Source organism: Rattus rattus, chromosome 9 (genome assembly GCF_011064425.1).
Source record: "Rattus rattus isolate New Zealand chromosome 9, Rrattus_CSIRO_v1, whole genome shotgun sequence".
Taxonomy (NCBI): Eukaryota; Metazoa; Chordata; class Mammalia; order Rodentia; family Muridae; genus Rattus; species Rattus rattus.
Genome location: NC_046162.1, coordinates 72526204 through 72553789, shown reverse-complemented (window position 1 = coordinate 72553789; position 27586 = coordinate 72526204). Strand labels below are relative to the sequence as shown.

Sequence of the window (27586 nt, the reverse complement as noted above, 5' to 3'; positions counted from 1 at the left end):
ACTTCCATACTCTGCCCCACTCCACCCTGAGAGCTCACAGCATGAGTAAACCAGCAGGCCCACACCTCCCACCACTGCTGGGCTAAAGTGCCACACCCCAGAGGAAGGGGTGTTCAAAGCCAGCATCAATGTGATTAAGATAAGCCATTCTCCTTACAAGTCACTAAATGGTTCCAACAAGGAAATCAAATCCAATGGATCAAATCGCAGCAATCTATTCGATGCCAGGCACTACCTCCAGCTCTACCTACCAAACAAGACCTGTAGAGGTTTACAAAGTCATGCCCTGGGCTAGTGGACGGCTCTACCTACAGTAAACAGCCACACAAAAGTCAGGGCCTAAACTCAATCCCCAGAACCTACAATAAACAAACAAAACAGTCAGTCCAGCCAAACCATTCTCAGAGGGAACTCAAGAACAACTGGTAATCCTCGCAGAGGATCTACACTGAGAGAGGATGGGGTATGGTATGGTGAGTACACGGTGAGTACGCTGGACCAGCAGTGGAGAGGAGGGAGCAGACCACCAGTCTGTCCTAACCACAAGTCCCAGGCTAGCCTGAGTGACGACGTGCTGGGAAAAGTAAGAGCAAGAGATAAAGACACAAGTACAGTGCTCAGAATGGCGGCTGGTCAGAGCTCCGCACTGAGCCTGTCCAAGCTCCTCTGGCTCCCAGTGGCCCTACCAGACACGATTACCAAGCAGTCACAGTACCAAGGAGAGAAAGCCAAGGCCTTACTGTTCCTTGAACTTACACGCTTTTCCTTGCAAAAATCACACCCTCAGAAAGCCTAGCCACATCCTATTGCTCCTCCTGGAAGCTACCGTCATCTTTCAGACTTTAAAGGTAAAAAAATGTCACTTCGAACTCCAAGTGGTGGGGCCTAGAGAGATGGCTCAGTGGTTAAGAGCACTTGCTGCTCTCGCAGAGAACCTGGATTCAGTCCACAGTTCCCATGTTAGGTGACTCACAACTACGTATAATTCCAGCTCCAGGGGATCCAACACCCTCTGCTGAACACTGGGGACACTTTCACTGAGGTCCACAAACCCACATTACTCATACACTCACTTAAAAATGAATTGTAACAACAACAAAAAAATTCCAAGAAGTTAAAAGAAAATCCCATTTTAGACACAAACCATTACTTCACCTCTTAGGAAAAAATGCCTGTCGGCAAAGCAATGAAGCTTCCTTCTCTTTCTAAAGACCGTCTTAATGTCTTCAGGGTCAAGTTTAGGAGAATATACTCAATATTCCCCAGCCCGTGAGGAGCACGTGGGAGAGTCCCTCCATCTTGAGGAAATGCTCACCAAGCGAGGTAGGCAGGTAGATGGGATGTGTGTTCCTAAGTATACAGGAGAGTATGGTGTGGTGTAGGGAGGGAAGTGGGCTGTGTTCTAGTCTCATTTTTTGCCTTGGCTGCGGTAAGACAGGGTCTCTCACTGAAGGGGAAGTCCTCCCTTTCAGCCAGGATCCACCGGATGCCAGGGCTACAGACATGCACAGTCATACTGGGCTGTCCTCTTACATGGGTACTGGGGACTTGAACTCAGGCCCTCGTTCATACAAAGCAAGTGCTCGTACCCTCTGGGCCACTCCTTCATCCCAAGAGCAGGTAACAGAGGTACAGAGGTACAGAGGTACAGAGGGCTTGCTTTGTACCAGACCCATGAAAACTCTTCCTTCATTTTGTTCTTCTGTGTGATGCTAAGGACACTACCAAAAGGTTTGCTTGGCCTTTAAGAGAAGCCACCTATACAGGTCTGTGTATAAGAGCCGGTGTGTTGGAAGTGTACATTTGTAAGAACAGAGACGGAATGTCAAATGGACTCGTATGTAAATGTTCTGCTGCGGCTGGTTTTTGAGACAGGGTCTCATGTAGCCTGAACTGGCCTCAAATTTGCTGTATAGCAAGACTGGCCTTAACTCCTAATCCTCCCAAGCCCACTTCACAAGCACTGACATCGCAGGCAAGTGCCACCAGGAAGCTTTGGAAATGCTGAGACTGTCTACTCATTATTTACCGATTCATGTCGCTGCTAACATTGTCACTGTATAGAATATCCTCTCTGCACCCTTGTCAAGAGTAAGCGTGCTCTTTTATTTTGTCCAGCCCAGTAGCTAAAAGAAAACCTCAATTCTTCCATAGTTATACTTCAGTGCCCCGCCCCCGCACTGCCACCGCCCAGCTATCTTTTTCTGTGAAACGGCCATTCTGAGATTTCTATTTTAAGGTACCCAGGGCACTTCACCTCCGCTCTCCAGCTTCTGGGTTTTATAGCTTCCTGAGGAACTTTCCTCCTTCCATCTTCATAAAGCATCAGTCTTAAAGAGCACAGAGAATGCTGACAGTGATAAGGGTTTTGCTTTCAGACTTCTGTGCAAAGATCAAAGTCTTGCGTTTGTGGACTGCGGTGACAGCTCACCAGTTAGGAGCACTTGCAGAGGGTCCCAGATTCAACTCCCAGTGCCCACACTGAGAGCTCCCGCTTCCTATGCGTCCAATTCCAGGGGATGGGACCCCTCTTCTGGCCTCCTTGGGCCCCTCCCATGTGACATTCACTCATACAGATAAACGTGCAACACACATCTATTTTTTTTATTCTTTGAATTTTAAAAAAAATTTATATAAATTGCTTGAGACAGCCACAGCTCTGTATGTTCTAGCTACAGTAAATAGTAATATATTTGGATTTTTTTCCCCACACAAATCATATTAGTTAAGTAAGAAGCCTATTACTTCTGAATTCCATTAGTATCTACTGGTCATTTTCCTTCTTCAAGAACAAAGGTTCAAAATTATTAAGCTCTGTTTTTCAGTGAGACTCCCTTATATCAGACTTAACATTGATATGGTGCAGTAAAACTGCTAAGTATAATCTTACATCAGGAGTCTATTTATAGTGGGATTCCAATCTGGGGCCCAAGATTTTTTTTTAAAGCCAGGTGAATAGGACATGGTGGCCCATGCTTACTTCCAGTTCAAAGCCAGCAAGTAAAACACCAGGACTGAGCCCCAGCACCTGTGTGCAAGGAACCCGAGCACGTGTACAAAAGGAACCCCAGCACATGTGTATAAGGAACCCCAGCACGTGTGTATGAGGGACCCCAGCACGTGTGCATAAGGAACCCCAGCACATGTGTATAAGGAACCCCAGCACGTGTGTATAAGGAACCCCAGCATGTGTGTATAAAGAACCCCAGCACGTGTGCATAAGGAACCCTAGCACGTGTGTATGAGGGACCCCAGCATGTGTGCATAAGGAACCCCAGCACGTGTGTATGAGGGACCCCAGCACGTGTGTATAAGGAACCCCAGCACGTGTGCATAAGGAACCAGAGCACGTGTGTATAAGGGAGAAGAGGGAAGCGATGGAGCTGCTAAGGGACAGGGTGGCAGAAGGCTTCCAGGCAGTCTCCTGTTCGTGCATGCGTGCGTGCGTGCGTATGTGTCTGTGGAGAGGGGGGTCTATATGGCCTTAACAGCTAACTGGCACAAGCAAGGATTTGAATCATGAAGCAAGGGAGGACAGCAGGAAACCCAAGACCATGGTCAAGATCTGTAGAGTCAAAGCTACCATGTTCCTGACAGAGCCAACCCAGCCACATGGCTGCCCTGTGGTGTCCTCCGAGGATCACTTGTCTATAAACCCTGAGGCAAGGCCCTCCCTCTTGCATTGGAGGTGCCCCTACATTGAGGCAGCCTAGATATGAACTGATGTGCCCAAGAGCTCCACAAGAGTAGGATCCTAACAACTGGTCGGCTAGCATCAGTCACTTAAAGACATACCAAATGCAGCCATGAGGCAGGCGCTTCCAGGAGGCGGAGACCCTGAGTGGGCAGTGCAGGTCCTTCACTCACTTCACCTTCCTGAGCTGTGAGATATGGGGACTCTTGTCCATTGTCTTCAAGGAACTTTCTAGAAGGCTCTAAATTCTACCAGAATAGAACACACTTAGGAGTTCTACTTTTCCACTGTGTACCAGAGACATTCTTGGCAAATATTCAATGTCAGGCAAAGGAATCCAGGGTGCAGTTCAGATGACCAATGCTCTGAAGACAATCAAGTCAAAACAGTTTCCAAACTGTTCTAACAGTTCAAGCAGGTTCAGCTCACACCAGCGAATATTGGGAAACCTTCCAGCCTTGTCTTGCTTGGCCCAGCTGTGGAAACACCCCTTACATCTGCTCACAAGCAGAGTTGCTAGGCCTGAACAGACAGTCAAAGGTTCAAGAGTGGAGGCAGTGGGGGCCAGGTATCAGGCCTCACCAGGCACCCTGCAGCCTTGCTCTTCTGAGGCCCAACTGGACACAGATGGGTGCCATAGCTGGCCTCAATCAGAGCCCCACTGGGCTCTCAGCCTCAAGTTTCAGTCATCAATTCTAGACAAACATCTCTCCAACGAAAACTCCAGCTTCATTTTCCTGTGGATAAGAACTACCCTTCCCCATGTCCAATGTCCTTTCATGAGGCCCTCTATCTTTCTGGAGACAAAACTCAGTGAGAAATGAACCTCCTCCTTTCTCTAGCCCTTGTAGAAGAGAAAAACAAAACAAACGAGATATCTCTCAGTAGGTAGAGATGCTCGTCACCAAGCTAGCAACCTGAGTTTTTCTCTCTCTCTCTCTCTTCTCTCACCATTTTTTTTTTTTTTTTTTGGTTCTTTTTTTTTGAGCTGGGGATCGAACCCAGGGCCTTTGCGCTTCCTAGGTAAGCGCCCACCGCTGAGTTAAATCCCCAGCCCCTCTCTCACCATTTTTTAAAGTTTAGTGACAGAAGAGCTGGGATAATTTTCAAGAGTTACTCGCAGAGCAGCCTGAACCATACCTTGCTTTAGTATGAATGCATGTGTGCATGTATGTATTCAATGTGCATTGGTATTTTGCCTGAAAAAATATTTATATATACATGTATGTCTGTGTGAGGGTGTCAAATCACTTGTGGCTGGATTACAGAGCTGCTGTGTGGTTGCTGGGAATTGCACCCAGGTCCTCTGGAAGAGCTGCCAGTCCTCTTCACTGATGAACCAACTCTCCAGCCCCAAATAGTATTAATCTTTTGTAACTTTAAGACAGGTATGATTGTTGTGCGGTGTAAACTTAAGATTTCTGAAATGAGGTAAGAGTTGAATGGGCAAACCTACTCTACAAAAATAACTGAGTAAGAAGTCAAACTCTGGGGCTGGAGAGGTGGCTAAGAGGTTAAACGCTTGCTGCTCTTCTAGAGGACATGAGTTCTGGTACCAGTACCCACACTGGGCAGCCTAGACCTGCAGCTCTGGGGGACTAGGATGCCACCTTCTGGGCTCTGTGGCACCTGCACTCATGCACATGCCTGTGTACACTCAAGAACTCCCGTAATAAATCTCAGCAACGACAACAACAACAGACACCAGGCATGGTAGCAAATGCCTTTCCTCCCAGCATTTGGGAGGTGGATCTCTTTGAGTTCAAGGTGAGTCTGGCTTACATCCTGAGTTTCCAGACAGCCAGGGCAACATAGTGAGATACTGCCTCAAGAAAACAAAACGGGCTGGAGAGATGGCTCAGCGGTTAAGAGCACCGACTGCTCTTCCAGAGGTCCTGAGTTCAAATCCCAGCAACCACATGGTGGCTCACAACCATCTGTAATGGGATCTGATGCCCTCTTCTGGTGTGTCTGAAGACAGCTACAGTGTATTCATATATATAAATAAATAAATCTTAAAAAAAAAAAAAAAAAAAAGAGGGGTTGGGGATTTAACTCAGTGGTAGAGCACTTGCCTAGCAAGCGCAAGGCCCTGGGTTCAGTCCCCAGCTCCAAAAAAAAAAAAAAAAACAAGTGAAAAATAGCAAAAACCAAAGGAAGAAAAACAGGCCCAGCTTCAGACCCCATCCCTATCATTGTGACAAAGTTCCAGACTGAAGCATTTTTGCTCCTATACAAAGTACGGACAGAAGTGCTTACCTCCTGGGAGCTGTTAGCTGATGTGAGCCAGCATTGCTACTGGCCTCAGTAGCAGGCCTGAGCACATCCTTCCTATGCAGGATGGCTGCCACATGGGTCAGGAGCTGTCAAGGATCAAACCAACAGCCTTCCCCCATCATCACAACTAGATGGTGCAAGCAGCTTAGACCTTTAACAAAACAAGGACAATGTAGAAACATGGAAGGAAGGTCCCACAGACTGAAAAAGCAGAATCTGGGAAGATGTTTCTACACTAAACACAACCAGTAAAAATCAGTTGCCAGGCGTGGTGGTACACACCTTTAATCCTAGCACTCTGGAGGCAGAGGCAGGCAGATCTCTGAGGCCAGCCTGGTCTATATGAGTAAGTTCCAGGCTAGCAAGGGATACTTAGTGAGACCTTATCTTTCAAAATAGAAAATAAAAATAAGTCAACAGGGGTTGGGGATTTAGCTCAGTGGTAGAGCGCTTGCCTAGCAAGCACAAGGCCCTGGGTTCGGGTCCCCAGCTCTGAAAAAAGAAAAAAGAAAAGAAAAAAAAAAAAAAAAAAAAAACAGGCTCCCAGGAGGTTAAGAACTAACTTATGCGCTTTTTAAAGGTGTGAGGCTGCTTTAAAAGGCTAATTTCTTTTTTAAATTATTTTTTAAAATTTTATGCTTTATTATTTTAAGTCATGTGTATATAGATGGTGGGGTATGTGTACAAGTGCATTTGCCCTTGGCATGCAGAAGAGGGTGTTGGATTTCCCCAGAGTAGAAGTTACAAGCAGTTGTGATCTGCAAGAACAGGATATGCTCCGCCCTGCTGAGCCAAGCCTCCAGTCATACTAACCTCTTTCGTTACAGGTTAGTGCTTTAAGATCTCACTCTGTAGACCAGGCTAGCCTAGCACTCACTATGGAACCCAAACTGACCTTGATCTTGGGGGAGGCCTCAGCCTCCCAAACGCTGGCCTGGAACTCGCTTATACAGACCTGGCTGGCCCCAAATCACAAAGACTCATTTGTCTCTACCTCAAGAGGATCAGGGCTCGGCACCAACACGCACAGCGGCCGTCTGTTTTCTCTGCTTGCTTTGTTTTGTTGTTGTTGTTGTTGTTGTTCTTTCACCCGGGTGAGCTGGCTCTTTTGAGACAGCGTCTCTCTGTGTAGCTCGGGCTGTCCTGAACTCACTCTGTAGACCAGGCAGGCTGCCCTCAAGCTCAGAGCTCTGCCTGCCGCTGCCACCCAGCAAGTGTCTGGTTTCTTTCTAGTTGTGTTCAGAGTGCACGCATTTCCCCAAACTCTGCTCTTTCAATCTATCTTTCAACCACTGTACTAAGCTGACCTTCTTCTCTGTCTTCCTCTGTTGACCTAAAATTTTGCAAGGTTCTAACAATGTTTAACAGTAACTAATTGATTAATTCAGTCATTACAATTTCAACACAGATCTGAACTTTAATCAACAATATAATTTATAAAAGGTTCAGTGTTATGAAATCAAATCACTGTCACAACTGTGATGATTAAGTACCGCTAAGTTTGAGGAAATCAGTCAGTTGCTTGACTTTGAGAGTCAAGGAAACAGACATTGAAGGGTAGCCTCATTCTGAGGCAGTGCAACCTGTTGCCATTTCTGGTAATCGAGGCTCGTTAGAGTAGCCCACGCCTGCAGCAAAGGTCCTATTACATCACACACAGCCAACGAGAACTTGGAGCCAGGTGACCACACCACACGTAGCTGCACTTCCAAACAAATGCAAGAACGGCTGAGGATGTGGCTCGCTTGACCGATGCTTCCCTAGCAAGCCCCGGACTCGATCTCCAGCACTTCATAGACCGGGCATGGTGATGCATGCCTGCTACTTGCTAGGATTCTTTGAAAGATAGAGGCAGAAGGATCCGAAATTCAAGGCCTGCCTGAGACCATACAAAAAAAGAAAGAAAAAGAAAAAGAAAAGAAGAAGAAGAAATCAAAAGGCAAGGATCTTGATGATTTGGGCAGTTTTTGTGTTTTTATTCTGAATTAATAGGTGTATAGTTTTTAGTAAGCCCTTACTAAATTTTATGCCCTTTTTAATTTATTTTATGTGTATGGGCATTTTACCTACATGTATGTATATCCACCATGTATGTGCCTAACGCCAAGGAGATCAAAAGAGGGCATCAGACAGTAATGAGCCACCATGTAGGTGCTGGGAACCAAACCCTGGTCCTCTGCAAGATCAATGATGTCCTCAGCCCCTCTCCAGCCTCTCAAAGTCTGAAAATGAATTCCGGGCTCCTGGTTCCTTTGTAGACATGAGGTCAGAGGCACAATCCCTGGATTTTTTTCTTATTACATTTATATTATATATTCAAAGTCGGGGAGGCACAACTGCCATGCACATATATTATGTGGCCTCAGAGGACAACTTGCAGGAGTCAGTTCTCCTTCCATCAAGTGCGTCTTGGGGACCAAGAGGACAGCAACAAGTCCCTTTGCTTGATAAGCTACCTTGACAACCCTCTGACCACTGTATTTACTATTAAGTTATATTTTATGTGTAAGGTGGGTATTTTGCTGCATGTAAGTCTGTATATGATGGGTGGTTCCTATAGAGGCCATAAGAGAGCATTGGATCTCTTGGAACTGAAGTCACAGGTGGATGTGAGCCTCCACGTGGATGCTGGGACCTGGGTCAGCACTCTTGCCTCTGAGCCAGATTTCCAGCCCCGACCATTACATTATTAGTCATAGTTTTCAAAGGACAACTGGGCAAATGATTTACCAATAAATCTTAGGAAATGTCTTTAACACACGGATGCCCCAGCCATCCGTTCCCATGTCAAGGCTCATTATGACTGACAAGTGGAGAGGAAATACATCACGTGGAAACGGTTCCAGGAGCCACAAACTATGTGTGTAGAAACACATACAGACAGACACACACACACACACACACACACACACACACACACACGTATGTACGCACACATGCAGGCCCATGCTCCACTATGGTTACTCTGGGAACTGAGGCTCACTAGTTCAAAATAGTATGTAACACTGGGAACACATTACACTCGATATAGAGACATGATGGGGCAGGGAAGGGGCGGAGAGAGACAAACAGCAAGAAACAGGCAAAGTTGGATCAGGAACTCAGGCAGAGGCACATAAAACTCAAGCTGCTCTTGGGCATCTTGTGGTAATCAACTGGTTAATCCAGTCCACGGCTACCACTTCAAAAGTCATTACTCTATGCCAGGCCCTTGTTTCAGAGCCATGCCTCCTAAAGGCCAGTCAATCAACTCCTTCAGACACTTCAAATGAGGAGTCAGAAGTGAGCTGTTGCGGCCATGGCCACACAGCACAATGAGTCAGTGTCCTGCTCCTGGTCTTTGCTGCACTGGGCTTGTGCTGTTTGCCCTTTAGGTTGTGGCCTGATCCAGCCCCACAAACCCTAGATGCCAGTTGGCCCCAACATGGCTCCACCACACCTGTCCCTGAAGGTCTGGTCCAGTGCTGTCTCAAAGGCCAGACACAAGGCAGACGAGGGACAGCGAAGAGAAGCAGATGGGCTGAGAAAGAGACTTGGATGCAGAAGGCAGAAGAGGAAGCTGCTGCTAGGCAGATCCGAGGAAAGTAATCGCAAGGTGCACTTCACAACCAGACACATGAGTGCACACACAGCATGGAAGCAGACAGTCTGATCTAATTCTGGAAATGCTCTAAGCCTGATGGCTGCACTAGGCTCCGCTGAGGTTTCAAAGAAACAGGCTCTGGGAAACTGTGACCTTGGTGTCTTTCTTCCGCTCACAGGTCCGCCCACCAGCTGTAGTATCCGCCTCCCCACGTGACTGTGCTGAGTGCGTTGCTGGGTGATGTCTAGCATCTGTGCGTCTTTGTAGAGTAGTGTCTGCCCAAGCACAGCGCTAGACAGATGCACAGCTTCCTGCATTCCACGTCAATGAGGACCATTAAACACCACTCAGGCGGGGTTGGGGATTTAGCTCAGTGGTAGAGCGCTTGCCTAGGAAGCGCAAGGCCCTGGGTTCGGTCCCCAGCTCCGGAAAAAAAAAAACACCACTCAGGTAACCCCAAACTGCCCTCCATGGCACAGCTGACCAGAAGGCCTGTGTCAGCAGTAGCCCAGCTGACTCCACACTCCTGCTTGGCCACTGATTCCCATGCCCCCCAAACTGTGGGAAGAGGGGGACACAGCTCCGTAAACAAGAGCAAGAGTGTCACAGCTGACTACATTGACATTTATTTATGTGCTTGATTGCTTGCTTGCTTACTATTTGAGACAGGATCTTACTGTATAGTCCTGGCTAATCTGGAACTCACTATGGAGACTAGACTGGCCTAAACCTACAGAACTCCACCTGTTTCTGCCTCCTGAGAGCTGGGATTTAAAGGTATTCACAGCACCTCATCTAGATTCCCCCGGATCTTAATGACGAGAGAAGAATAGCACTTATCCTCAAAGACCCTATCATTTGGGCAATTGTTATAACTCAAGAAAATTTAAATTTGCTTTCCCTGAGAAAAAATACACTATAGTTTTATTTTTCTCCAGAAACTTTATGAGAGACCTAAGGAAATGTCGAGCCATAAAGTCCACTTGCTACTCTTACAGAGGACCAGAGTTCAGTCCTCTGCACTCACATCCGGCAGCTCATGACCTCCTGTAACTCTAGCTCCAGGGAGATCCAATGCCCTCTTCTGGCTTCTGCAAGTACACACACACAGACACACATACACACAGACACACAGACACACAGATACACAGACACACACACAGACAGACACATAGACATACATACACAGACACACAGACACACACAAACAGACATGCAGACACAGACACACAGACATACATACACACACATACACCTCTCTCAAACATACATATATACACATGCACACACATACACACCTCTATGTATACACCTCTAACCACATATCGACACATATACAAACACACAACTAAACAAACAAAACCCTAAGCCCCTTGGGGCTGGAGAGGTGGCTCAGAAGACCTGAGTTTGGTTCCCAGCACTCAAGCTGGACAATTTACAATCTCACCTAACTCCACCTCCAGGGGAAATCCAATGCTTCTGGTTTCTTCAGATACACACACATGCACATACACACATACACACATATACATATACATATGGAGACATATAATTAAAGATATATCTTTTAAAAATTATGAGAGCAACTTCAATCTCTCCAGTAAAGACCAACAGGCCATACTGTGACATGTGACCTTATCAACCCAAGAGGGCAGTGGGCACACACATGTATCCCCAATCCTTTGGGGGTGAGAAAGGAGGATCACTACGAGTCTGAGATAAATCTGGGCTACAAAATAAATTCAAGTCTAGTCTGGGTACTGTAGTAAGGCCCTCAGTCAAACACAAAGAGGATGCCGAAGGGTGGGACAAGTCACAGTTGTGATGTGTGAAGAGCGCTCCGGCCAGCACTGTCACACTTAAGCCCTTTTGCTACCCTATCTACCTGTTCCAAGGTGGGGGGGGGGACATTGGTTCCAAGAGATCTTGAGTGTAAGATTTGCCCCTATGCTAACTATTCCATGAATCCCTCTAAATGGCTCAAGGCTCGACCAAACACGAATTGATTTAAAAGTAGCGCCTAGCTAAAACCAAATACTTCTTCCTCTCAAATTATTCTACAAAGCAAGTACTTGAAATGAACTGTGGACCTTTCTTCATTTCACAATTTGCTCACTTCTACAAGTCTGTTGGGAGAACATTCTAAAGTCAGTCATATCTTTCCAGCCCCAAGAGCAGAGGTGAGACAGTAAACTCCCGTCCATTTGCCTCCTCAGAGTTCACAAAGCAGAACTGCACCCAGCCCGGCCTCAGGGGCTAGAAGGGGAGGATCCAATAATCAGCATGGACGCCAACAGGGAACACAGCCAGAAGGGAGTCAAACGGGTTTGCAGATTAATCGCAAAGGGTCTCCTAAGTGACAGAGAACTGGGCTGGCACCCTAGATGAGAGGAACAGCTCACGTGGTGGCCAGGGACAGAAGGAAATGAACAAGGACCCAAGTGCACCACAGCCATGGAGAATCCAAAGTAGCCCCCGGGGCCAAGTGCTATGACACAGCATAAGCAGAGAGAGGGCAAGACTGGTGCCACAGGGACCTGGTCACTGGAAGGGAACGAGGAACAGCTGCAGCACCGTGCACGCACATGTGGAGCTGACCAGATGTGAACACCATACAACTCCCTCAGGACTGAGAGGAAAGAGACTCAGGAGCTCAGTCAGCCCTTGCAAACTTCAGTGAGAAGTCCTGACAGGCTGGGCTACGAGTAGCCAAGGGGACAAAAGACTGAGTCAGGAGACATGGGGTTGCCACTCTGGAGGGCTGGATGTGAAAGAAGCTATTCTTATGGATAGAGTCTGGGCCCTGGGATCAAAAGCTGGAAGGATAGGGCCATAATGAGAGGGAAGTCAGTGAGGTTTGTGAAGAATGTAGCAGGTTCAGTCTGAGACATCTTGGAGGCTGAGACTGTTGGCGACCTTACCTCGTGGCTATCAGATGCCCAAGGTTCTGACTCAGTAACTAATATTGCCAGAAAAAATGGCACCTGGAGCCCAAAACTAACAGAAGAACCCAACCCTTATATTGAATGATGACATGTTTCTCAAATAATGTTGAGTCCGAACGGCACTGTGCAAGCAGCATGTGTGTTTGAGAGAGTGTATGTGTGTGAGTGATTCAGTGTGTATGGGGGGGGGGGGAGAGAGAGGGAGAGAGAGGAAGGAAGAGGGAGGGAGGGAGGGGGGAAGGAAGAGGAAGGGGAAAAGGAGAAAGAGAGAGAGGGTGTATGTGAGTGAATGTGTGTGTATGACAGGGTGTGAGTGTGTGTGTGTGAGGGGGTGTGTGTGTGTGTGTGTGTGTGTGTGTGAGTGTGTGGGTGTGAGTGTGTGTGTGTGTGGTGTGTGTGTGTGTATGACAGGGGTGTGAGTGTGTGTGTGTGTGGTGTGGTGTGTGGTGGGTGTGTGTGTGTGTGTGGTGTGTGTGGGGTGGTGTGTGTGCGGGTTTGGGTGTGTGTGGGTGTTGTGGTGGTGTGTGTGTGGGTATGTGGGTGGGTTTTGTGTTTTGGTGTGTGTGTGGTGTGTTTGTGTGGGTGTGTGTGTGTGTGGGTGTGTGTGTGTGTGTGTGTGTGTGTGTGTGTGTGTGTGTGTGAGTGTGTGTGTGTGTGTGTGTGTGTGTGTGACAGGGTGTGAGTGTGTGTGTGTGTGAGTGTGTGTGTGTGTGTGTGTGTGTGTGATTTTGTGTGTGTGAGAGGGGGTGAAGGAAGAGAGGGAAGAAGAAAGGGAGAAGGTGAAGAAGAGGGGGGCAGGCGCGCCACTCTGGAGATGTCTACCTATTAAGAGTCTGACTTCACAAAATATCTCTCTAGAGAAAGTTAATTCTGTCTGCTATGGATAATAAAATTCTTTAAATTCTGGCACCTTAATTGGATCTCATCAGCAAGCCCAAAACTTAGAAAAGGAGGGGAAAAAAGAATTGTTCCCTGAAATGAGCAGGATAAGGGGACTTTCTCTGAAGATTTATGTCCCCAACACTCTGGGGTACTCATTCCTCTTCAGGGCTCAATGAGGCAGAAACTAAGCCTCGTGTTTCCTAAATAAGGAAACCAAGGCAGGCAGAAATGGCAAGTCCTGCCGGAGGCCTCACAGCTAGTATAAGTGGATATGGAAACCAAACAGGTCTGGCGCCCCTCTCCGCAGCACTGAAGATCAGGAAAGGTAAGCACCCGTGTTCCCCTTCCCTGACAGGGACACTGTCTGCTGACCACTTACTAGGAAGTCTTTTACTGCTTGCATTTTACTAGTTACTGTCTTAGCCTCAAGATAACTTTGGGGGGGGGTGGCTTGCAGCTTCCTCCTCCCTTGGATATGGAGTCTCAAGTCTATAGGCTAGCCTCAAACTCACTGCAATGCTGCTCTTGCCTCAGCTTCCCCAAGGTCTGAGATTCTAGGTGTGTGCCACTCCACACAGGTAACCATAGGTGTGTGCCACTCCTCACAGGTAACCTTAGGTGTGTGTCACTCCTCACAGGTAACCTTAGGTGTGTGCCACTCCTCACAGGTAAGCATGGCTTTTAAAGAACATTTTTTTATTAATTCAATCCTTTCTGCTATGGTTTCTTTGAACTCTTTTTTAATTTTAAATGATGCATATACACATGAGTGCAGCATCCTGAGGCCAGGAAGCATCAGGTTCCCTGCAGCGGGAGTTCCAGGCCAATGTGTGACACTCAAGTCCAGTGCTGGGAACTGAACCCGGGCACTTTGTAAGAGCAGAAGCTGCTCTTAACTCCTAAGCCTCTAAAGAGATTGTGCAGCATCTGGTGATTACCCCAAAGCTTCAAGTTTCACTTACAATTACTAAGAGAATTCAGATCAAAATGTAAACTCAAGCTCAGAAAGAAAACCAAGTGTTTGTTTTCTATCAAACGCCTACGGCATGTTTCCAACTCATACCCGCTGAAACAAGAGTAAACTGGCTCCTTAATTACAAAACAAATTTCCAAGCGTGGTTTATCTTTAAGCCAGACTCACAATGCTTCTCATCAAGAAATAATGCTGCAAGGTGAAGTCCTTGCTAGGCCAGAGAAGGTTAGCAGTCAAACTGTCAACTACGGGTTCATGTGAGCTCACAGGAAACTCTATGCAGTCCTTACAGATGGCCCATTTCTGTGCTGCCCAAAACGTGGGGGGAGTGGGGGTGGGGGGCTGAGGTCACAACAAAGACAGGACTAACAGGAATTCTTCAGTACACGGAAGACAGTGTTTAAACAGTAGAGGTCCCCCATGGTTGTGTTGTATTGTTTTTTTGTTTTGTTCGAGACAATCCTGGTAAGCTTCATACTCAATATTGTAGCCTAGGCAGGCTTTAAACTGGTGGCAGTCCTCATGTCCCAGCCTCTTGAGTGCTAAGATTAAGGCAAGCACCATCATACTCAGTCCATCCTTTTATACGGGCACATGTACATGTGTTGCACATGCACATGCAGCTCTTTGCCAACACACGTTTCAAAGCCTCCCATTAACTTTCTAGGTTAATGGGATATCAAAGCCTGAGATAATGAGGGGCACTTGCCCACGCACGACTTGGCACCTTTTCTAGCTCAGACTTGGCGACGGTGACAGAGTGGTGCTGGAGTACAAGAGGATGGACCTGGAACCCCAAAGGCCAGGATCATATGGCTTCAGGGTGCTCAGATGAGCGCTGGACAGTGGAAGGAATGCCCTCCATTGCCCCCATCAGCCGTGCATCTGCAGAGCAGGACACCTGAGGGCACAGAAGGGTTCTAGGAAAGCCCCTGGTGTGGGCTTCTCCCGGCCGGGCTAGTCCCTCTCATACCTGGTCTCAGTTTCCTGGTCTGTGAAGGAGAGCTGGTATGGGAGCAGAGCGTGCAGAGACAGTAATGAGAGGGTGCAGTGGGGATCACGGAGACTGACGCCCACCGACCTGCTGATTCCAGGTCTAAACAAATCCATTAATGTGCCCGAGACCTGTGGGGGTGACCGAAAGGTCACATACATGGGAAATGCTTCAGTCTGTCAGTACTGTTGGCAGACTGAAACTGCTTCATAAAAGGCAGGATGTCATTTCTGTGATTCAATGCTTTAAAATGAAATACATTAGAAAAGAGTCCCTCAGCCTGTGCCCTCTCCCTGTAGCTCAAGTCACCTGGCCTTTGGATGCTGCCCCCACTTCAGGGAAAGCATTCAGGGGACCAGACCTTGTGGGGTTACTACTGAGCGGCTGGTATGCTAATGTCAACTGGGCTCATAGAATATCAGACAGAGAGGCTTACTTAGTAGCCTAGCTCAACCAAAGAACTGCCTTGAACCACAGCCAGGCGGCCATCAAGGTAGCCAGCAACTTCACCTCTCCTCTGTTCTTGCCAAAGGAAACTGACAATAAGAAAATAAGAGATGTGACTGGACCATCCCTTCAAAAGGAAAAAAGGTCTTCCAAATGACTCTGTCACAAGCTCCGAAGCAGCCCATAGAAGTCTTAAATACCAGAGAAAAAAGGTTAGGCTCAAGTTGGCTGTGGTGAACAGCTGGTGTCCCCTCACAAACTTTCCAGACCGCACACTCCAAAAGAGCAGCCTCTCCACCCCTACTCTAGTGTCTGGAAAAGCTGTACTAGCTGACATCATGTCATATGCCCATCACCTGGTGCTACCTGTCGACCTACAAGAATATATCCCTAAGAAAGGAGTTCAACCCCTAGGACCGGCCTACGTGGTGGTAGCATTGAGAACCAACTCTGCTAGTGACCTCCATACACATGCAGTAGCACACCCACCACACACATACTATATAAATAGACAAAAATGTAATTTAAATTTTTTAAAGATATATGCTTTGTGAGCAGAACCTATTTATCCACTGCTGTATCCCAATGATGGCACACAGTAGGCACTTTATTTATTGGATAAATGACTAGATGAACACTGCACATAGAACCTAAATAAGCTATTTATTTATAGCCAGGCATTAATTAGTGGCTCACACCTTTAATCCCAGCACTTGGGAGGCAGAGACAGCCTGGTCTAAGTTCCAGGACAGCCAGGGCTACACAGAGAAATCCAAATCCTGTCTGGGGGAAAAAAAAAAAAAAAAAAAGCTACTTATGCCATCCTTAGAAAATTCTGAATAGACCCAGCTTGGGGACACACGCCTAAACAACCCCAGCACACAGGGAATACAGGCAAGAGAAGTCTCAACTACATAGCATGTAAGGAGCCTACTCTGTTCTAGAATAGAACAGGGAGGGGGAGGGAGGGAGGGGAGGGAGGAGGGAGGAGGGGATCTTAGAGCATGGGCTATGAGTACTGTTCAGCACATCATGGCTGCTATGATTAAGAGTGAATAGGAACTTAAGCCCGGGCCAACTCTAGAGAACCAGGTGAGGCAGAGAAAGACCATGCAGCACTGTTCCTGTGGAAATGTGCTCCTCTCAGGACACAGCAAAGGAAAGGCCCTCCCAGGAAAGGGAGGGCACCCCAGTGGGGGCAACATTCCAGAGCTCTATCCATAAACAAAACCTCCTCTCCAGACAGCTAGCTACCAGGGTCCACACAGAACCTGGGCCTTGGACCTGAGGCTCCGAGGAGTGGCCTGCTCCGAGCAGGGGAGGCCTGTGGCAAAGTGGAGCAGATGGCTAGAAAGCAGGACGCAAAGCTAACACTTGGCAGTTTCTATAAGATACTTTTTGAGACAGGGTCTTCTATAGCCCAGGTTAGCCTCAAACCAGCTATTTAGCTGAAGATGCCCTTGAACTCCTGATCCCTCTACCTCTACCTATCTACCGATGCTCAGATTATAGGTCTGTGCAACTACACCCAGATCACACTGTGCTGGGAACTGAACCCAGGGCTTCTCACTTGGCAGGCAAACACTCTACAGAGCTACATCCCAAGCCCAGCCCTGCCTCTCCTGCCTGCCGGTCCCGATTTTTGAGTCAAGGCCTGGCCAGGTAGCTCAGTCTGGCACAGTACTAGGTAGGTCATGTGCCCCCATCCCCAGCTACAACACATCTTACTCATTTTGGGTCTAGTATTCACAAGCCAAAGGCTGCAGCGTCTTTTTAACTTTAAGAGAAATAAGCATAGGAGAAACCCAAGAAGTTGGGGTAGAGTGGGTATCACTGCTTCAGACGCACACACTTAAAACCACCCTCTGACAAATACCTTCATGATGACCCTCGACAAGAACAGTGAGCCTAGGCTCCTGGGAGGGAGGAGAGGCCCACTTTCCAGAACCCTTCTGTAGACTACACAGCTCCCCAAATGAGACCTGACTAATGACCCGTGAGTACAATGCCTAATCAATGTTCTGTCCTCCCCTGGAAACTGTGATCTGCCAACAGACGACTGCCTTTCCAACATTCTCTCCCGCTTTCCTGTCTTACTTTAAATCAGTTGTTATAAACATCTACATACATGCCAAACTTGGCCTATGCATACATGGGGCACACATGTTCCAAAGGGGTCAGTATCCCCAAAGAAGCTATTTAAAAAAAAAAATACTTTGTGTGTGTCAAGGCACACATGTGTGATGTAAGCTCCAGGCTAATTCTCCTGTCACTGCCTCCTTTGATGCCACAGGGATGTTGGGACTGAGACTACAGATGTGAACCACCACATGCATCTTTTGACCTGGGTTCCAGAACTGAATTTGGGTAGTCTGAGCCATGCGACAGGTGCCTTTACCTGCTAAGCCGCCTTGTTCATATTCTTTAAGTGTACCTGCTATGGTTTGCATATGAACCAGTACCCCAAAGGGCTCGTGTGTTGAAGGCTTGGTTCCAAATGCAGCAGTTTAGAGGCGTGGCCTTGAGAGGTAACTGGGTCATGAGGGCTCAACGTTAACTAAGTAATTAAACCACCATGCCAGAAGTAAAGACGGACATCTATAATCCCGGCAGTGGGGAGGCTAAGACAGAAACACTGATTTTTGTGGTTAGCTTGGGCTACACAGTGAGTTCCAAGACAGCCTAGGATACAAATTGAGACCTGGTTGGTTAAAAAGGCTGATGGGATGGCTCAGTGGCTAAAAGCACTGGCTGTTCCAGAGGACCTGGGCTTCATTCCCAGTGCCAACATGTTAGCTCACAACTGTCTGCAACTCCACTTCTAATGGGACCTGATGCCTTCTTCAAAGGACTCTGTAGGCACCAGACACACATGTGACACACAGACATGCATGCAGACAGAACACCCATAAACATACAAAATAAATTTTAAATGAAAACAAAAGGCAAAAAGTAGAGACTACCCAGAGGAAATAGATCACTGAAGGAGTGCTTTGACCTGGACAAGAGCGCATATACTCTCTCCCAAACCACACCCTAACCCCCCACACACATCCTACATCACACACCCAGCACCTCCCCGACCCTGTCAGCCCCCATCACCACCATCCCCTGCATCCCAGCCTCTGTCAAGTGAGCAGCTCTTGGCTCTGCCTTCTGCACAAAGCAAGGGAGCCACCTTGGAATGAAACTCTGAAACTGTGGGCAAAAATAACCATTCTCACCTTGAGCTTTCTCCCCTGGGTATTTTGTCACAGTGACTAACATAGCATGAAAACTCTAAGCTGAGTTATTTCAGGAAACCCAGTGTTCTCAGAGCTGCCCCCAGTGAATAAGGTTCCTAGCAAGTTTGTCTGGAATCCAAAACTTTTCTCAGGAAAACCACTAAGAAGCCAGGCCAGCAGCTCATACACCATCTTTTTGTGGGTACAGAGCTCTCATGTTTTTGGGGTGTCCAACACAAGGACCTTCCAGCTTCAGCCCCTGAGGCCAAGACAGCAGGCATGCAGGCAAGGTCTTCACTGGGGATTCTGATCTTGGGTTTGCTTTGCACTCATAAACAGGCGACACTCCCTTCCTGCAGGCTGTGGTAGTTCATGAAGAGCTTTTCCCCTGCCCCTGGGCTATACTGTTTTATCCAGCTTCCCATGAAAGGTGGAATTAATGTTGAATCTTCCACCCTTCAGCCACCACTCAAGATGCAAGGCCCATCTCCACGGAAGCTCCCTCCCAGGGAGGCTCTCCTGCCAGTTAGCAGCTCTATGTGGAGAGGTAACCCCTTCCTCAGTGTTCTCAGGACCCGCAGCACACCAGGTCTGGAGGCTCAGTGCTTCTCACCCTTTCTAATGCTGTGACCCTTTCTCTGCTCATGCTGTGCTGACCCCGACATAAAATCAGTCTCACTGCTACTTCATAACTGTAATTCTGCTGTTGTTATGAACCATAGTGTAAATATCTACTACTCAGGACATCTAATGTGCAACCCCTGGGAAGTGGTCACTCAACACGACTCGGAAGGGTTTGAGAGCCGCATGTTGAGAACCACTGTCTTAGAGTTTAACAGAGTTAACATCCTTTGAAAAGCAGGTGTATCTTCCCTTCCGGATTTTTTTTTTTTAAGATTTATTTATTTATTATATATGAGTACACTGTAGCTGTCTTCAAACACACCAGAAGAGGGCATCAGATCCCATTTCAGATGGTTGTGAGCCACCATGGGTTGCTGGGAATTGAACTCGGGACCTCTGGAAGAGCAGTCAGTGCTCTTAACCGCTGAGCCATCTCTCAGCCCCTCTCTTCCAAGATTTAATTCTACTTTTTATTTTTGTCTTGATGAGTTTTTACTCTCTGCTTTTTCAAAGATGACAATTTAAGTATCCAACAACTTAGGAGGCAGAGGCAGAAAATCACTGCAAGTTCAAGGCCAGCTTCAAGCAAGCTCCTGTCTCAAAAGAAGAAAAAGGTAGCCATCGTACGAATCACATGACTGCTCTGCTTCCCCCAGCCCTAGCTGGGCTACTGTTATCACCCCCATTTTCTACAAACCTCAGAAGAAAACGCCAGGTGGCTCTAAGACCTCACTTTCAGTACAAGTCTACCCATCTTCCCCTCACACAGGCAGCAGTTCGGGGACTGACTTCTTCCCAAAGTGGCTAAAGGTAAAAGAAGTGGGCGCTGAAAACAAGAGTGCCGGCGACATTCTCCTGGCAGACAACCTTCTGTCACTTTTCCTAGCCCAAAAGGTACCATTCTATTGGGAAAATAGTCCATTTTAGAAAAAGATACTTTTATACTATTATTTCCAAGATGACTGGATGTACAAAAGGAGAAATTACAATCTGCTGAGAAAATTGCAAAATAGTTTCTAACTCTATTTGCTATAATTTGACAATTCCCTTAAAAGTCTACAAAATGAATGATTCTGAGCTATCTCAAACTCACTGTCCTAACTGGAATCTATTTAGGTGAAGAGTTAGCTCCCCTTCGCGTCACACAAAGGCACAGGGTGCAGACACCCGTCCTAGTAAAGCACAGAGCAGTGTGCCTGTGAAGTCTTAGTCACCAAGTAGAGGTCAGCCTCAGGACACCTTCAGTATCTACTACAGGTTCTGTAAAATGGAGACCGACACACGCTGATACAGACAGAGAAGTGATGGCGACCCGACCCGCCTGCTGGTGGTCAGTCACAGAGAACAGAGCTACTGCTCTAGTTGGTTTTCTCTGCCATGTTTTTGTTTTCCACCTATCACTGCTTTCTTACAAATCCCAGGGCAGGGTGACATGTGCCTATAGTCACTGCGGCTCACAAGGCTGAAATGGGACAGTGTCTTGGTTCCAGAAGTTCTACACTGGAAGAAACTGCTGAGAGTGGAAGGGCGGGGGCGGGCTGGAGAGATGGCTCAGCAGCTAGAAGTGATCGCTGTTCTTGCAGAGGACCCAGGTTCAATGCCCAGCACCCACATGGCAGTTTACAACTGCCCATAACTTCCCTTCTAGGGGAACCGGCACCCAATTCTGGTCTTTGTGGGCCAGACAGGGATGCAATACATATGTGTACATTCAGGTAAAACATTCATACACATAATAAACCTTTTAAAGGAGAGGGAAAGAGAGAAAAATAAAACAAACACAGACAGAGAGCACTAGGTAGTTCACTATTCTGTGGTCACAGGACACAGCCTAACCATTTGACCTGCATATTCTGGTAGCCTCTCATTACAGTAAGTTTGTGCTGTAGGAATGTAAGCTGACTGGATGAGAGGGAAGGAAGGCATCAAACCAAGGAAGGCCGGCTGAAGACTTAGAACGCAGCAGGAAGTCATCCACACCTGGACAATTACGGCCCAAGCTCTGACTCCCTCTGTAGTTAAAATCCACAGGCTGACTCTTCATTAATTTTAGATGACTCTCATGGTAGGTTTTCTGTAATTACCAACAGCTTGCATTGCCAGCTCATGAGGTGGCTCTGTCACTGACGAGATCCGGTTTCTTAACCGATGCCTCCCAGGTATTATGCCCACCTTTGGGTGCAGGCGTGTACCTCCACCAGGCTAAGGCTCCTCGGAAGTAGTAAGAAAACATTTTTCTCCTTTTAAAAGCCAGGTTTCGACTCCCCAGAGCCCTTTGGGGGGCGGGGGTTGTAAATGGCAAAAGCAGATGACCTGGGGATGAAGGAGGCTAGTTTGGATGGCAGGGTTTGCTGCGACATTGCCACCTACTATAGCTTTAGCTCGTATGATGCCCTAGAACAATGGTCTTTCCGACAGGAAGAGTTTCTGTACAGCCTCTGGCAACACGGGGAAGGCGGAGGGAGAGTAGGGCTCAAGCAAAGGCTCTCGGGCAGAGCTCGCCATCAGCACAGCTGCAAAGGATGAGACCTAGGCCAGGGGCTGCCACAGGGGTGAGGACTAGGGGCAGGAAGGGCAAACTGAAGCCCCAGGGTATCTCAGGGAGGAGCAGGAGCCACTGGCCAGAGCCACACCATGGAGGATCAGGCTTCCTGGCCCTCCTGGACTGAGGCAAGAATTACTACCCCTAACAGAAAAGCAGTGCACACCGTGAGTTAGAAAGAAGATGAACAGAAGAACAGAGAGGAGAAAGAATGAGAGAGGCCCCTGAGAAACATGAAGAGAAGCCCTGTGCGAGGGACAACCAGGCTCCTGTCAAAAGAAAAGAAACTAAGGAAACCAGAGTGAGAAAATACACTGCAAGCCAGAGGAGCTGGGGGTGGGGGTGGGGGAGGTTTCACATGACACTTTCTCCACAAAGCCTTTAAGAATCTGAGCTACAGGGGGCCAGCAGCCAGGAGAGAGACATTTTGATGTGTGAGGCCAACCTGGGATGAAGCTCGGGGACAGGTGCACCCAGTCCGCCCCTGCTGGGAGCTGGTCACTCCAGTCTCACTTTCGAGCTGAGAACATGAGATCTCAGAGCTGGTGTTGCTCAAGTGAGAGCTGTATGAAAACTTGATAAACATTAAAGACATCCCCCAATGTGCGTGTGCACACACAGTCATCGACTCCGGAATCATCGACAGACTCCCCTTCTCCTCTGAGGTTAAAACACCCATGTGCCTAGCTAGTGCACACCTTTACTCTTGGCACGTGGGAGACAGAGGCAGGTGAATCTGTTAATTCAAGGCCAGCCTTGTCTACATAGTGAATTCCAGGACAGCCAGGGCTATATAGTGTCCATCCATCCCACCCTCGAAAAAACCACTTGATGAATTTATTACTTTTTTTTTTTTTTTTTTTTTTGCAGTTGTTTGTTTGAGACAGAGCTCACTGTGTGGCCCTGGTTGGCCTGGAACTCATGTAGACCAGGCTGGCCTTCAGCCCAATTCTGCCTCCTAAGTCATCACACATTTTGGCTAAAATAGGTAAGTGGAGCTTTGATGGTATCCTTTTAGGTTCTGTAGCACTAGAAGTTTGGCCAAGGCACCCAGTGCCTCCACTGGGTGAGCGTGCTTCCCCATCCAGGAAGAAGACATCCACTGTTTCACCAAGCCCAGATGGAAAAGCAGCTGATTACCTATCAGATATAAAAGATATAACGAAAATATTGAAAAGCAAATTGATAATCTGAAACATGCATAAGTATTTTCCTAAATTTAAAAAGAGAGGGAAAGAGAAAACGGAGGAAAACCGCTGTACTGATTTACAAGCTATTAGTTTGGGAGAAAATAATCTAATTAACCATTTTATAATTAAGACCTTATCAGGCTTAGAGCTATCCCAGGTATTGAAAAACTTGCTCTAAGATTCTTCAAAGGCAGAGGCAGGAGGACCTCAAGTTCAAGGCCTTTCCAGGACACACGACTGCAGAAGTCCCCAGAAGACTAGAGCTGCTGCTGTGGCCACGCCCTCAGGGTGCCCAGTCAGTTCCTCAGCATAGCCACTATCTGTGTGAGCTGTCATCTGTCAGTCCTCGTGTGACTGCTGGATAAACAGCCCGCTTAACTCAGGGCCGGATAATCTGTTCTAAGCCCTTTAACAAGTCTCAAAGAACCGGTCTGAAGTCACACCAGTAACTACATATTAGATGATTTCACTTTTCTTTCTTTCTTTTTAGGGGTTGGAGGAGGAGGAGAATATAGGGATTTACTATGTAGCCTAGTCTGGTAACCGGCCTCAAACTCACCGTAATCCTGCTTCAGTCTTTCTAGTCTCTGTAATGCTGAGATTACAGTCATAACCCATTAAGGCTAGAACCAGTTTCTGGTTCCTTGCACATCTGTCAGAATGCTTCTGTCCCTCTTGGAAGAGGCTGACACTGCCCTGAGAGGCAAGAGTAAAGACTCAAGGCCTGGCCTCAGGTACCTGTTAGCTGGCTGCAGACTACTTTAAGACTAAGAAATGGAAGCTTCTGGTTCCTTCTTTGTATAAATGAGCTCCTAAAACAGGAACGAGACACTAAAGATAACCATGTCTCCTTAGTTTGCCACAACAACACCCATCTCACCCAGCCTTACCGATCCATAAGGTGCCTGCTGTGTTCACTCACCAGTGGAGTGCAGGCTGGAGCACCCCACGATAGCACCGAGGGAGGAAGCCCACGGTGAGAGGCTGCAGACCCAGAAGAAGCTGCAGCCAATGTCAACTGCAGATACCATATGCTTACAGGCCACGGCAGCTAGGTTCAGAAATAGTTAAAACTGCAAACTCTCTAGTATTCCACCAAAGCTATAGATCAAAACAGAAAAAGTTCAGAAATGTGTTTTCAAGAGAAACACTCTAGGATCATAAACTCACTCGGGCAATCCTTTGGAGGGGCCTCTTGACCATCACCTCAGGAAATTCTCAGCCCTGGACTTACAACGCTTGCGGCCAAAACACCTCTGCTGCCTAGTGCAGAAGCTGTGTGATGTGTCTTTTTTCTTCTCTGGGATTTTTGGGACCACAAATCAGATCTCCCGAAATAAAATTCACTTCAGGCTATTAAGCCTCCTAGGAACACGCTCTCCATCACAGTCAAGCCTTGAGACAAAAGCCAAGTTGAACAAATGAGTTTGGTCTCTGGCTCAGAGCATGATCAATAGTCATTTCTGCTGGGACTTTTAGCTTTAAAAAAAAAATTAATGTTCCTGCTTTACTATTAACCTTCCCATCAGGATCGAACACCACTCACCCTTTCCCTGTAGGCTTCCGTCTACCCTGGGAAATTAAAACAAAAGCAGCTCCTTTGCCCTGGGCTCTCCACTGCCCTGACTTGTTTTCCACCTCCACAGTGCACTCGCTCACGCCTCTCACAGGTCACCTCTGACCTGCACTGGGGCAGTGCTAGACTCCCCCTGAGGACAGCGCCTCCCAGCTCACACAGCAGCTGCTGGAGTTTCTGAACTCTGGACAGCACGAGGTAGATGGAAGCCCAGAGGACCCTTCAAAATAGTCAGTGATGGGTGAGAACTGATCAACTCTCCTGTCTGCCTGGGGCGAGCCAATGGATGTGGGGGGACGGGCAGCTGGGTCTGAGGGTCACCTGGATCAGGCGCAACGGTACAATGCAGTGCATGCTCACGTGTACTCGGTCCTGCATTCAATCCCTGGTACACTCCCCCGACGTGGCTCACTATTGTGGAATGATATCCAAGAAGTCATCCCGAACAAGCCTCTGGACACTGGGGACACCAGGGAGGTTCTTGGCTCCAGAAGGGAAGCGTTCCCACCATTTTAACTCTAAGGAAACAGTAACTCTAAGGACAAGGAAAGACTCAGCGGGCGACTTTAGGGGTAGAGCCGGCCTGCATGAACTGCATGAACGTTCACTCCTGCTGACACCTCAGCTGGCCCTCAGGACAGCTTTTATCTCGGCCATTGTCAACTGGCTTTTTCCAATGTAGTGCCATTAAGTGCAATATGAACACAGGCTCACGTGCACTTCTGGCCGTTCTGGCACCATTAAGCACAGAGTCTCTCTCTCTCCCTCCCTCTCTCCTCCCTCCCTAATCTCCATGAGGAATCCCCATATGCTCTACCTTACACAAACATCTGTGTGCTTAATTACACCTGCCAGAGGGCCTGCTTTAAAGGCTGCCTGTTGCTGCCTAGGTCTGACGGACCAGCCTCACTCGGGTATCAACTGCTCTCCGACCCTTTGCTTTCCAGCGAACTCAAGTGCTCTTTGCTGTTTCTATCATCAGCCCCTACAGCCTGAATCCTACAGAGGGGTTCTGTGGGGGCCATACGACCCCTCCTTGGCTCCGCCTCCCCTGCTAACTCCCAATCCCCGTTCTTTGCACTGCAGGGTTTCCAGTGCAAAGTAGCCTTGCTCAACTCTTGCTCTGTGAGCTGCTCGACCTCAGACATAAGTTTGTAGACACTTGAGCCCTTCTCTCGGTGTCATCTTCCACTTAAAGGTTCTTTCCTGGTCACCACCGTCACACCAAGATACACAAGTCTCCCAGGCCCCGTTTTTATCTGTGTCTACACTTTTCCTCTATACTCTTCTGTGTCCTTCAAATCCTCAGCTGGAGGCCATCTTAACCAGACTTGCAAGTCTCGCAGAAAACACAGGTTGTGATCTTCATGATGCTGCCTCTCTTGGGCCAAGGGATAGAGCTCAGAGGTACCACTGCTTAGCATCCACAGAGCCCTGGGTCAAGCCCCTTGTTCTGGTTTCATTTCTGTTGCTGTGACAAAATACCCTGACTAAAAGCAACTTGGGAAGAGAACTTGGCTTGCAATTTCACATCGCCACCCCACTGAGTATAGTCAATTGATGTCAGGTCTGCTTCCTGTTCCACACAGCATTACCTCCGACTATGGAACTCAATTCCCAGCCACAGTGGAGCAGGAATCATGCAGGATGCGGCTCGCTGACCGGCAGGCAGACATACACTCAACTTGAGCTCTCCTCAACAGCTCAAGACCACTGCCTGTGTGCTGGGCCCATCCTAGCCAATTAACAACCGAGACAGCTACAGCTCCCCACACGCGTGCCACAGAACATCCCAATCTAGACAGTTCTCACACTCAGATTCTCTTAGACATTTCTAGCTAGTGTCAAGTTGACAAAGCTGACTAAACCACTCAGTTACCCTCCCAACCCCACACAAGGAGACCACCTCTTCTCTGGTACCTGAGGCCCTGATCTAGAGAGAGTCCCTTTCTTCCACACAGATATCTAGGGAAACATCAGTGGTAACTCACACCAACTTCCTCTCTTAAATCACAAAGCCCTAGATGGAATTGACCCACCATTTGACCCCATGTACTTCAGTCTCCTACTCAAAACTTCAAAGTGTGGGAAAGGTCAAAGTTTATTCTGTTTCCCTGGTGTGTGGCAGTGGGGCTGTGGGCACTGCTGGGCACTCCCCAGTTCACGTGGAAGTGGTCTGAGGAAGAAGGAAAGTCTGCCAAGATGCACTGGCAGGTCTCCACTCAGCTACACCTTCTCTTCACCAGGGGCACCCAGGGCAGAAAGTCTCTTGCCCCCAGCGTGCAGCCTTCCTGTGGTGTCCTGGAGCCCTCTTTAGTGCCCTCCTGGCACAATGTTTTAGCAGTTCCAGTGGCTACAAGCAGATATGCCCTAAACAGGTTTTCCTCAACTGACAAAGCAAGCGAGAGAGAGAGGAGAGACAAACGTGAGCAGCCAAGTCTCTGTGGAGGAGATCCTGCATCCCCACCACAGGCCACACAAGCAAGTCACACACCTGGAGGCCGACTGCAGGCACAATGAACAGGGACAGATGCCGCCAGAGGCTAAGAACAGGCAGCCTGTTCCGACAAGGGTCCACCCTCCAATCCAATCCTTGTAACGGAGCAGAGCAATGTCTCTTAAGTCTGGAACGAGG

At 47.9% G+C, this 27586-nt stretch overlaps 1 protein-coding gene across 2 annotated transcripts in view; it reads right to left on the bottom strand.

Annotated features, from left to right (window-relative positions):
- Nucleotides 1-27586, bottom strand: part of Tex2 (testis expressed 2) — a 104596-nt gene that overhangs the window by 66769 nt on the left and 10241 nt on the right. The window lies entirely within an intron of this gene.